The 12514-nt window shown below is 39.0% G+C and overlaps 1 long non-coding RNA gene across 1 annotated transcript in view; it reads right to left on the bottom strand.

Annotated features, from left to right (window-relative positions):
• LOC132792180 (uncharacterized) overlaps window positions 1–12514 on the bottom strand; it is a 241947-nt gene that overhangs the window by 31658 nt on the left and 197775 nt on the right. The gene's annotated exons all lie outside the window — the stretch shown is intronic.

The following is a 12514-nucleotide window of genomic DNA, read 5'->3' as shown; positions in this document are numbered from 1 at the left end:
CGACGAAAACCTCGCATCAGCTAGTTCACTAATTCTTTGCAAAATTTGCAATGATTTAAAATCGTCTGAATTTGAATTAGTAAAAACCCCTTGTAGTCATAACTTTCACTCCGAATGTATATCCAATTGGCTCAATACTAGCGAAACTTGTCCAACTTGCAAAAAGCCGTGCAGGATAGGAGATATTTTTGGCTCAGAACAATCTGAAGGGTTAAGCATGCTTCATACAGTTGCAGCACCCCCAGTTTCACGCGAAGCCTCGGGAGCCGCTGGTACTAAACCACGAGATCGACCAAAACAAGAGCTAATCAGAGAGAGAATCTCATGAGAAATGCCGCACAATCTCCTTCTTGGCAACACAGGGCAAGCTTAGAACAAAATGTACCTACTTCCAGGCAGCATCAAAATGCTGCGCGAGAAAGTCGCTTACCCCGAGCATCAACAGGAAGTACAACCACACCCGTTCCAGCTGTGTCTGAACAACGAGTTCAAGGACTTATCACTTCTTCACTCGATAACTTTCGAGCGGAACTAGTCGCTACTATCGCTGATCAGGTTGAATTTGCCTTTAGAAACTTAAATATTGCCGCCCAACCGCCAATAGTTCGTTCCGAGGAACCGCAATTGGAATGGGATAACGAAATTCCAGATCAGAATAACGAAGGATTGGGGCAATCAGGAAATATATCTGGTAGTCTCGATCGGCCTGACCGAATTTCCAGTACCATTGTTAATTGGCATCTTAAGTTCAGTGGTACACCAACTGATATACCAATCGATGACTTTATATATCGAATAAATTGCTTGACCTCTCGTTGTTTGAGCGGAAACTTTAATACGTTGTATCAGTTTGCGCACTTACTATTCTCAGGTCCAGCGTTAACATTCTATTGGAGGTTTCATCGTAGCTCTCATCATAGGAATTGGTATAATCTTTGTTCTCGTTTATGCGAAAGATACCAAAATCAAAGAACCGATGAAGACATAAAAGATAGCTTAAGACGCAGGAAACAAAAGTTTAATGAACCTTTTGATGAATATCTGGATGCGATGTTAAACATAGCAGATACGCTTAATTCTCGTCTATCCGATACCGAATTGGTCTCTTATGTTAAACATAATTTGAAACCAGATCTTCGACATGAACTATTACATGTCCCAATTTCAAATTTAGCTATCCTTCGTAGAGAATGTCACAAACATGAAGAATTCTACTCACAACTGCCTAAACATCAAAATCGATCGAATAACCCCAACCGAGTTATTCATGAGATTGCTTTAGAAAAAGACCTGAGTCAGGCTCGGAAGATGAAGACTCAGAATCAGCAGATGTAAATGCTATGAAGTACTCTGATAATTTCAAATGCTGGAATTGCGATGAAATTGGTCATCGTTACCAGGATTGCCTGAAATCACGTCGTATATTTTGTTATGGCTGTGGAAAACTTGACACATATAAACCAAATTGTACAAAATGTAAAACCAAACAGGAAAACTCGCAGAAGGGTATTCGCTTACCACCAAAAGCGGATATCCGCAATTAAAAATAGAACCAAATTCTCTAGAGTATTCTCAACCACCTGCTATATCGAATAACTTACCTGACTTACAAATTCATCGACATTTTATACCTTATCATTTGCGATTAAGAAAAATACACACATCTCCGAAATCGCGTGCTGCTCATCGTATGCATACATTTTGGTCGAAAAAGCGTGTACTAAATTCTTATAGGATATCAGCTATCGTAAATAAAGACAACGATATACGACCCTTTACTTACCTCAACATTCTCGATCAGCGTTGTTTGGCCTTGCTCGATAGCGGAGCAAATAAAAGCGTGATCGGAGGAAACTTAGCAAAGTACATTCTTGAAAATAATATTAACTATCTTAAATCCAAAGGATTTGTTAAAACTGCTGATGGACAACCTCAAAAGGTCGCTGGTACCATTAATCTTCCAATCGAATATAATTCGACAAAGCAATCGTTTGAGTTCCTAATTGTTAGCGCCATCACGCAAGATGTTATTTGCGGAATTGACTTTTGGAATAAATTTGGAATTTCTGTTAGTTATGTTAATGCAGTAACTGAATCTGAAATTGAAAATGAAACGATACCCAAATTGTCTCTTACAGTAATGCAAAACGCAGATTACAAGCAGTTGTTGATTTTTTCCGTCATGCGAAAGGGACGGCTTAGGAAAAACAACACTTCTTGAACATTCTATAGACACAGGAGATAGTACTCCCATTAAACAAAGATACTATCCCATATCTCCAGCTAAAGAAAAGCGACTTTGTGCCGAGATTGACCGCATGTTACGTTTAGGAGTAATAGAAGAAGCTTCGAACTCTGCATGGTCCTCGCCTGTGGTTTTGATTGTTAAACCTGGCAAAGATCGTCTATGTCTTGATTCTCGAAAGCTAAATGCAGTGACGAAGAAGGACGCATATCCCATGCCTAGCTTAGAAGGTCTTCTAAGTCGATTGCCATCTGTTAAGTGCATTTCCAAAATCGATTTAAAAGATGCCTTTTGGCAAATTTCTCTAGACAAAGAAGCGCGACCAAAACTGCTTTTACGGTACCAAATAGACCCTTGTATCAGTTTACTCGGATGCCATTTGGCTTGTGTAACTCACCTCATACAATGTGTCGTCTTATGGATCAAGTAATTCCCTATGACATGAAGGAACACGTATTCGTTTACCTAGATGATCTATTGGTCATGTCCTCTAACTTTGAAGACCACTTACTGCATCTGACCGAAGTGGCAAATAGATTACGAAAAGCGGGACTAACAATAAATGTTACCAAAAGTCAGTTTGGAATACGAGAAGTAGATTACTTAGGCCATGTAGTAGGAGAAGGCACACTTCGAGTAAATCCAATGAAAGTGCAAGCCGTTTCCGAATTTCCGGTGCCACAGTCCAGACGCCAACTGAGACGATTCCTGGGCATGACTGGTTGGTACCAGCGTTTTATTCCCCAGTACTCAACGGTCATCTTTGAACTAACAGAGCTGCTAAAAGGAAAGAAATTTGAATGGAATGAAGAGGCCCAACATGCGTTCGAAGCAATAAAACATAGACTATGTGCTGCTCCGTTTTTGCGTCATCCCAACTATGAGTTGCCATTCATAGTGCAATGTGACGCTTCAACATATGGCATCGGCGCCGTATTAGCTCAACTTGATGCAGAAGGCAACGAACTACCCATTGCATATATGTCGAAAAAGTTGAACAAAGCACAACGAAATTATTCTACAACGGAATTAGAATGCTTGGCAGTTGTATTAGCCATTAAGCGATTCCGTATGTATATAGAAGGCCAATCATTCAAAGTTATAACCGATCATGCAAGTCTGAAATGGTTGATGAATCAAACAGACCTTCATGGCAGACTTGCTCGGTGGGCGTTAAAGCTACAAGGAATGGATTTTCAGATCGAACATCGAAAGGGCAGTCAAAATGTAGTCGCTGACACTCTTTCCAGAGCATTCGAAGAAAATGTAGATGTTGTTGAGCTCGAAATACTACCAGAGATAGATTTAAACTCGGATGCATTTCTCGAAAGTGATTATGTCGAGTTAAAGAGAAGATGAGCAAATCAATCTTCCGGATTTCAAAATCATAGACGGATATTTATATTACAGAGCAGTATTGCCTTCCGACGTCAGCGAAGATATTGGCGATGGCTGGAAACTGTACGTCCCTACATCTCTCAGAAATTCGGTGATAGTTTCAGCTCATTGTACCCCAACGTCAGCACATTGCGGCACAGCGAAGTGTCTAGAACGCATTCGTAGGCATTTTTATTGGCCACGAATGGTAGTGGAAGTGCGAGACTTTATTAGCAAATGCGAAATATGTCAAACCTCAAAATACCCGACACAAAATCTAAAGCCGCCAATGGGTATTCAAACAATTAGTGAGCGAGTATTTCAAAGACTCTACATAGATTTCATAGGTCCGTTTCCACGCTCAAAACTTGGTAATATTGGAATTTTTATCATCCTGGATCATCTTTCAAAATTCACATTTCTTATACCAGTTAAGAAATTTTCGACTTTAATAATCATTGATCACTTGCGCAACACTGTATTTAACTGTTTTGGCACACCAGAGTTCATAATCAGCGACAACGGCACTCAGTTTAAAAGCCGAGAATTCGCTGCATTTTTGTCTTCGTATGGTATCAAACACATGTTCACTGGAGCATATTCCCCTCAAAGTAATGCAGCTGAAAGAGTCAATAGATCCATTAATGCGGCGTTAAGATCATTTATTCGATCAGACCAGCGAGAATGGGATATATATGTTAGCAGTATCAATTGTGCTCTACGCAATAACATACATCAATCGATAGGCGCGTCACCGTACTATGTTGTATTTGGACAACATATGATGACGCATGGTAAAGACTACACAGTACTTAAAAATTTGAATCTCTTAAGTGAAGGAACTGCTCGACTCGATCGTGCTGACAAATTTTCTAAAATCCGTGCTGATATTCACAAATATCTGAAAAAGGCATATGAAAAGAATCAGAGATCGTATAACTTTCGTACTAAAGAACGAACCTTTGAAGTTGGCCAGACAGTAATTAAGCGTAACTGGGCACTGAGCAATATGGCAAACAATTTCAACGCTAAGCTTGCACCAGTCGGCCTTAAGGCACGAGTAAAGCGAAAAATTGGACAGGCCTTATACCTATTAGAAAATTTAGAGGGCAAGGAAATTGGTCAATTTCATGCTAAAGACTTGTGGAATTCAAAGAGTAACTACCTTCTTTCAGATTTTACGTCTTCGATTGAACTCTCGATTAAAATCTGCTGTTGTGAGGTAGTTGTCTAAATTAAAGTTGCAAAAAAATAAACATCTGATTGTCACAAATCAAAGCATCAGCTGATGCGCCAAAGCCTTAATTAAGTTGGCAACTCCACTTAGCATAGTTCAACTGTTGAGTTTATCGAACGGGTAGTAAGTATCGCCTTGATCCACACAGAGATGCTTTGAGTACTCACTAAGGGCAGCCATCTTCACTTATGCACTTTTTTCACTGAGAGCATTATTACATCAGACCAAAAATTTGCAAAGAAAAATTGCAAAAATAAATTTAAAATAATACTGCAACCAAGAAAGGAAAGCCAACAATTTTGGCATCCAAGGTTTTCTTTTGTCGCCAACTTGGATTGGCCGGCTCTAATAGAGAATTTAGAATTGCTAAATTTTCTCTTTGCCACTGATTGGTAAGTAGTGTCCATCTGATTAGACCTTGCAGTAAAAATGCTATTTTATGCAGCTTATTGGCCATACCTCTGGCAATTGCACCCGCTAGACCCTCCTTAGAGTGGAATAGGTGTTGCACATTGCGATCCTCGTCTCCCCCCCCTTTTGTTGAACAAGTGCAACTAGTGAAGCGCACGCGGATATTCACCCTAACCTGCAAGCCTAAGGGAGTTTTGGGTGAAGGCGGCGAACCTCGCTGCAAACAACCGGCTAGAGTGGGAATAAGGCGATAATCTTGCGGCAGCGAATCTTCGCTGCAGATTATCAAACGGTATTCGATAGCGGCTAAGCGAAGGCGATACTAGAGACGTTCAAAGGAGCGTAGATCTTCCGGCGAGAGATCTACGGCTCCACACAAAACCCGCCAGCACCATCTGCATTGGATTGTTTTCGTTCGTAAAATGCACTAAAAGTGCCAACATGGTTTGAATACTTGAAAAATTAAATTGAATTTGTAAATAGTACTTGTCAGATCAACTAACTCATTTTTTCGACTTTTCACACAGCCAACATGGGTACATAGGGATTGATAGCCTGATAACCATAACCTTTTATCATCTTTAACAGCTATCATCAACAATCATATATGCTACGACGGATTCATCGGTTATCAGGCCTGCTAACTTCGATGGAAAGTGCGTAAGTACGGCATAGCCGTGACTGTATTTATAGTTGATTGGGGTTGTGATTGTGAGGCTTTCAATTCCGTGTGTTCCGTGTTGGTATATTTTCGTATTATTAAGTCATGAAGACAAATATTTAAACAAAACAGATTAACGTAACGATAAATAATAGCTCGATAAATCAAGCACTATTGTTAATTAGAGATAATTTTTATAAACAAAATGAAGTATGTGTATTAAAATACTGAATATTATGGAGAAGAAAACAATGAGGCGTTAAACTTTTAATTTTGATTGGGCACTAGATGTGCGAGCGTTTGAGATAATGCGAAATGAGTACTGTCCCTCTCCCCTGGTATTACACTCTGTCTACACTTTAATTTATGATGACTTACTACCCAGTCGAAGCCAAAGACCCACCCCAGCCCTGAACTGAGCCGGCAAGTTAGCTAGACAGAGTAGGCTTAGATGAGTAGAACCTCGTGGTGTTCGTCACACAATGCAGGAAGCGAGTGGAGCTGCTTATATAAGTATAAGACGACTGCACAGTACTCGAATGGAAGATCATATTTTATAGCACTTGAATGGATAATTATAAAAAGTAACAATACTAAGCGTAAGGTGTATTTTAAGGCTATGAAATGCTTTCAAATTAAAGCGTGAATTGCTAAGCAAAAATTATAATTTAAAATGACATAAATGTTAAGACTAAAGTTACGACTAGTAGGAAATATTTATTGTTTTGAGAAATAAAACTAAACTTAAAATTGTTTAAGAAACTTTAAAATAAATATAAGGAAATATTTTTGTTTAATATAAATACGATTCTTTTGATTTAATAATTTTGATATACAATGCATAAAATCAAATTTTTAAATTTAACGTTTACTAAATTTATTAACGGCATATATGAAATAAATTCATAATGTCTCTTTTCGATTTAGTTTTCAACTAGTAACAAAACAGTTTATCAATGCGTCGAGAATACAAAAATACCTTGTCAAAGCAGAAGGATAAGTGCTCTGTATTGATAACTGAATGATTTTTGATTTCACACATTAAATTAAATACTGTGTATTGAAAAGTGTTTCCAAAACTTTAAAATAAATATTAGTCAAACACCGTTAACAAATATTTTATTAAACTCTATACTTAAAAAAAAATCTTTTCATTTAAAGTATTTAATCAAAAAAAAATTAAATAATATTTGTATGTATTATTTGGAATACTCAATAAGTGAAATATATAGATTAACGTATTTATAATTCTATAATTAGTTTTCTATTAATAGCAAGGCGTAGAACATTTCAAAAGACCCAAAAATACCTCCACAAAGCTGTAGCATATGTGCTTAGTATCGCTAGCTAAGTAATCTTACATTGAGGAATGAGCACACATTAAATTGAGTTACTGCATTTGAATGGCAATGCAATGCGATCGGGTAACGGGCAGAGATCCATTGTTTCACAGCGACGGGGAAACGACATTAACCCATTTAAGGGCGGCCGAAAGTTAAGCAAACACTGGACCCACAATCTGGGAACAATCTTTATTGATTTTGGATGCGAGAGAAACCAACAACAGCAACAACAACACGAAGAGCTAAGAAACTACAACGTTGAGGTTTACATTTGGACGGCGCTTGGCTCACACGATGCTCAGTAGGAGGAGATCCAAGAGGAGGTGCAAGATGGGGAGGAGCAGGCACTGGGAGGGCTGGGAGGAGTTTTTGAAGTCTGACTTGGGCTGGCGCTGGTAATTAGTGATCTGGTGCACTTGATATCCAGCTTAATTTAAACATTTCGTACACACCCAACTCGAATCTTGCACACACGCACAGTCTTCCCTTGCTGTCCCTCTGTCTCTCTCTCTCTCTCTCTCTTTGTCTATCTCACTCACTCTCTGGGTCAGCTGCATGGCCAGTTGAACCCAAGAGTATTCCCAGCTCTCGAGTTCGAAATCCCTTTTTATACCCGCTACCCATAGCGTAGAAGGGTGTTATAACTTTGTGCCTCCAGGAAATGTATGGAACGGGCACCTAGTTTGCAGAGAATATAGAAGATATAGATATAATTTCTTTTTGATAACACTTGTTATGTTAGCCAGCAGATCCGCTTCAGTTCCTGCAAATCGAGAGGAAAGCGAAATTTTCTTATGAATCCTGAAAATCAAGTTTTAGTTATATAAGAAATACTTTTTTTATGGGCAAAAACGCCTTCCTACCACGAGTCGTAGTTGCTTCGACAATCTGGTATATTTTGCACTCCAAATATACTAAATATAGCCCTTGGTATACATATATTTCGAACTGTTATAGTATATTAATTCGGTATTTTTAAAAAATAACACCTTGACTGTTTCGCATTTTTTTAAATGAGTAGCGGGTATCTCACAGTCGAGCATACTCGACTGTAGCTTTTTTACTTGTTTTATTTTATTTTTTGCGTGCAGCGCATGCCATTCGCTTCTTTGCTTGTTCCTTCATTCTCAATCCGAGTCGAAGTCGCAGTCTGAGTTCTGTTCTCGTTTAAACGTTTATTTAACTTAAACGAACCTTGCGTGTCGATTAAAATGCAGCGATTAAGGTACCCGATGCTGCCTTCTCTTCTTGTCTCTGTCTCCCTGATTCAATTCAGTGCGTGTCCAGTGAACTTGCAGGTCAAGCTTTGCTTACGCATGCCAAAGTCAGAGAGACTGAGACTCTGTCTGTGTATCTGTTACTGCATCTGTATCTACTTCGAGTGTATCTTTGCATCTTTTCTTTCGCTCTGTGACCTGGCTGTGAAATCCTTTTGCTCGTTTCCCTGACTTTCTCCACTCCTCGTTGATTTTACGACAAATTTGTGCATTGTTTCGCCTCTATCTTCGTCTTCGCCCTGATGATGTCCTTTTGTTTTGCCTGACCCCCTGGAACGCAAACAGGACCACAACACAGGACCGCACACACACAGACACAAAAAACTTATTAATTTGTGCCTCCAGCACCTAACGAGATGATCGCGTAGATCTTTATCGTCATCTCGTTTCTAGATCTCTTTTCTTGGTTTTTTTAGTATTTGTCTTGTAGTTTTGTTAACGAAATTAGATTTAAGGGCCAAAGTGATTTTGATAGCTCGTAAAGCAGTCAAAAAATTCCATTTGAGGCCAAAGACCAACCGCAGCAGGAGTCGCTGCAAGAATTTATGTTGTAGCTCATTAAATTAGTCTAAATGTGGTCTAAACTCTTTCGACCAGCTGTTGCAGGTGGTAAAGGGTTCCGAGCATCATTAGCTGCATCTCTACTCGTATCTCTCGCTGTCTCTTTCTGCCTCTTTTGTGTCCACTCTGCGCAAGCAATCAGCAGTGACACTTAAAGCTTCTTCAGCAGCTCGCAACACTTATGCCAACGGTTAGCCAGCTTATTGTATGGTCAACTGATATGCTTAGTGCACGTCGTATTAAGACCAGCCGTTGCACGTTCCACGGTCCAAGTTGCAACGTTGCCAGTTGCAACTGCAGCTTGGGCAGTAGCTGTTGCAGCCAGTGTCACTGTCAATGTCATTTAGTTGGCCAACTCGACTCGACCTGCTCTGCTCTGGCCATGCACTTGGCTCGAATCTCTCGCCTGTTGCACGTTGCCTCCTTCTCGTTGTTGTTGTCCCTGTTGCACGCTGCTCGACGTCCTCTTTCTGCCGCCAGATCGTGTGATCCATTACCAAACGTGCGCGATCGTTTGCGCCTGTGTTCACTGAGATTTTTCGTTTCATTTTTGTTGCCTTATTTTTGTGCCAAGAATACACTAGTTGACGAATACACTAGCATGCTGGCAAAGAAGGAATTTATATATGAAGATAATTTTTAAGGTCTTTTAAATGTACAACTTATGATTGATTAGAGTGTGATGCAGACTTTAATTTTGCATTTATTTAAAAAAAAATTGTTTTATTTTTCAAATTTTTTTATTTATTTGTATAAATTATTGATTGAGCCCATCTTTCTACTTTAAGCCACCTTAAAAAATTAAGATTATAAAGAATAATTCCGACATAATTTGGAGTCAGAGACGCTAACAAAAAAGGAAAAAGAATTAGTTTATGTTACATTAAAGTTAATTAATTACATTTATACACATATTTTTAGTCTATTATCGTTATTTTATTATCCTTCTCAATTTTCTAAAATGACTCTGTTATTAAAAAATTTGTTTGAAAGCAGCAAATGTTTCAGATATTAATAATCAATTTTTTTAAATCCAAATTTCTAAAGTTAGTAGAGTAAATTAATCTCTTTTAACAAGAAAATAAGCTAACCATATTTTGAAGAATAAAAAATAATAAATTCATTCAATCTAATAATGATACAAAGTAATGAAAATGTGAATGCAAAAGACTAAAATTTATATCACGTACTTTGACAGGAAATGTTTGCTTTATTATTATATTTGGATTATATTTATATATCATATATTGAACCCTTAACTGTCTTGCAGTGCATTTGAAATTCATGACAACCTTTGCTGTGTTTGCCTTTTATAAGGCAGCTGAGCTCTGTTGGGCTGCAGCACAAACATTTTGCATTGACATCTGGTAAATATTGCCAAAGCACAAAGCACAGCTTGGGGCAGCAGCCAGAGGAGCTAGAGGGATCCATTGTGAGGTGCTGGTTGCCAATAACTTGATTTGATTTTCATACTTTGACTCCTGCTGCATATGCAAAGTACAAAGCAGCGAGCGAAACCCAATGAGCATCCCTCGCCTTGCCTGGAGGCACTCAATCAAGCCGAAGGCGAAGAATTGTTTGTCTAGCAGAGATGAAGATGATGATGATCGTGTTCATGATGAGGAGGCGAGTTCACTTCTTCGTCTTCGTCTTCGTTTTCAACATCGGCACATTCTAATTAACTGCTCTAGCTGGTCAACACAAACGCGAGCAGATCGCGATTGGCTTTTAACTCCTGCCACAGTTGAAGTTTTCAGTTTTTGAGTTTTCATCTCTGTTGTTGTTTTTTTTCTCCTACCCATTTTTTATGACACTCAAAGTGACCGACACGACGCGTTGCACAATAAACTCCTTTCATGCCCCGTTTTGGTGCCAGCTTGTTAGGCGGGATTCCTTTGCAGTCTTTCTGTCCGTCTGTCTGTTTGCACAACATGATCTGGGCGAGAGTGCGGCTTATTAGACCAACTTGGCCCAGCGCATTGTTTGCTCACCATTTGGCTAAGGATGCGCGGCGGTCAAACACGAAAACAAAAAAAAGAAGACAGAAAAACAAAATCAAATGTAAAACAAAACGAAACAAAAAGAAAACTGAGAGTCGAGTTAACCCGTTTGCCGACAAACTATTTGACAAATGCAAACAATTTTCCACCGAGTTTTCCGTGTAAAATCAGTTCTTCATTTCGGCTTGTTATTAGAACACTTTTCGAGGCTGCTTTTAAGCCGTTCTCTGCTCCTCGGGCCACTTACCCGAAAAAAGGCCACTTAGGCACGAAACGAATCAACTCAGCCGCTTTCCTCTCATCTTCCTCGGTTTCCCCCTTCGCGCTGGTTGCATTATGATGTAATATGGCTTTTTGACTTTTGTAGACATGATAAAATACAAAACGTTGCGTGGCAGTTATATTGGCTAATGGCCGCGGCCTTTTAGACCATTTGTGAGTGAAGGTGTCAGTGAGGCGCGCGCTGGCTTCAATGAATGCCACCGACTCTCCCCCTTCCCCTCCCCTCCTCATCGCCTGCCTGATCACTTTACACTCGCACTCGCAGCCGCGGCAACAGATCAAAAGCGGCTCTTGTTCTTGTTCTGCCCGTTGGTGGTGCCCCGTTTTGTGGTGCTTTGTGGTGCGCTGTCTGTGTTGAGCTGTGTCTTGGCTATTGACCAGCGGCCAGCGGCTAGCGGCGAGTGGCAAGCGGCGAGTGTCAGTTGCATTTGCCTTGCGCTGCGTTTGGTGTTTAGTGCTGTGCTGAGTTGCAAGTGCCTCAATAATGATGAACCTGCCGCCTGCTCAGCTCAGCTCGGCTCTCCATCTGTCTATCCATTTGCCAGTTGTTGTTTGCTTTAGAAATGGGCTCGAGTTGTGATTTTTATGTTGTACGTGTTTCTGCCTTTGTACGCTCTTTTAGACGGAAATTCTTTTAATCAAAACTCGCATGCATATTGCGAGGTTAACATGTTGATAGCTAGTCAATGCATTCAACAAAGAGATCATTGTGAACATTATATTTTTGCGCGCACCTAAAAGTGCTGTCGACTGTCGAAAATAATAAAATTGTTTGAAAACTAATTGCACAGTAAAATGGATATTAAAGTTATGGAATTATTCTAGTTTATTTTAACATGTTAAGATTAAAATCGATTACATTTTAATATGAATACATCAAAGTTATGTATATATGTTATTTCTTTAGAATTGAAACCTTCATTTTTTTTAAATTTAATTATAGTTTATCAAAATTATTATAATTATTTTACACATGCATAAGCATTTGTAGATTAGTATGAATAGTCATCATAAACTTCTCTTAAATCTAAGTTTTGACATTACTATCATTCAATTTAATAATATATGGATTTAATAAACTTTTTGAAGTATATTTGCTCTAATTTCAATACCGCATATT

The sequence above is a fragment of the Drosophila nasuta genome, chromosome 3 (assembly GCF_023558535.2).
Source record: "Drosophila nasuta strain 15112-1781.00 chromosome 3, ASM2355853v1, whole genome shotgun sequence".
Lineage (NCBI taxonomy): Eukaryota > Metazoa > Arthropoda > Insecta > Diptera > Drosophilidae > Drosophila > Drosophila nasuta.
This window is presented reverse-complemented; position numbering and strand designations above follow the sequence as displayed.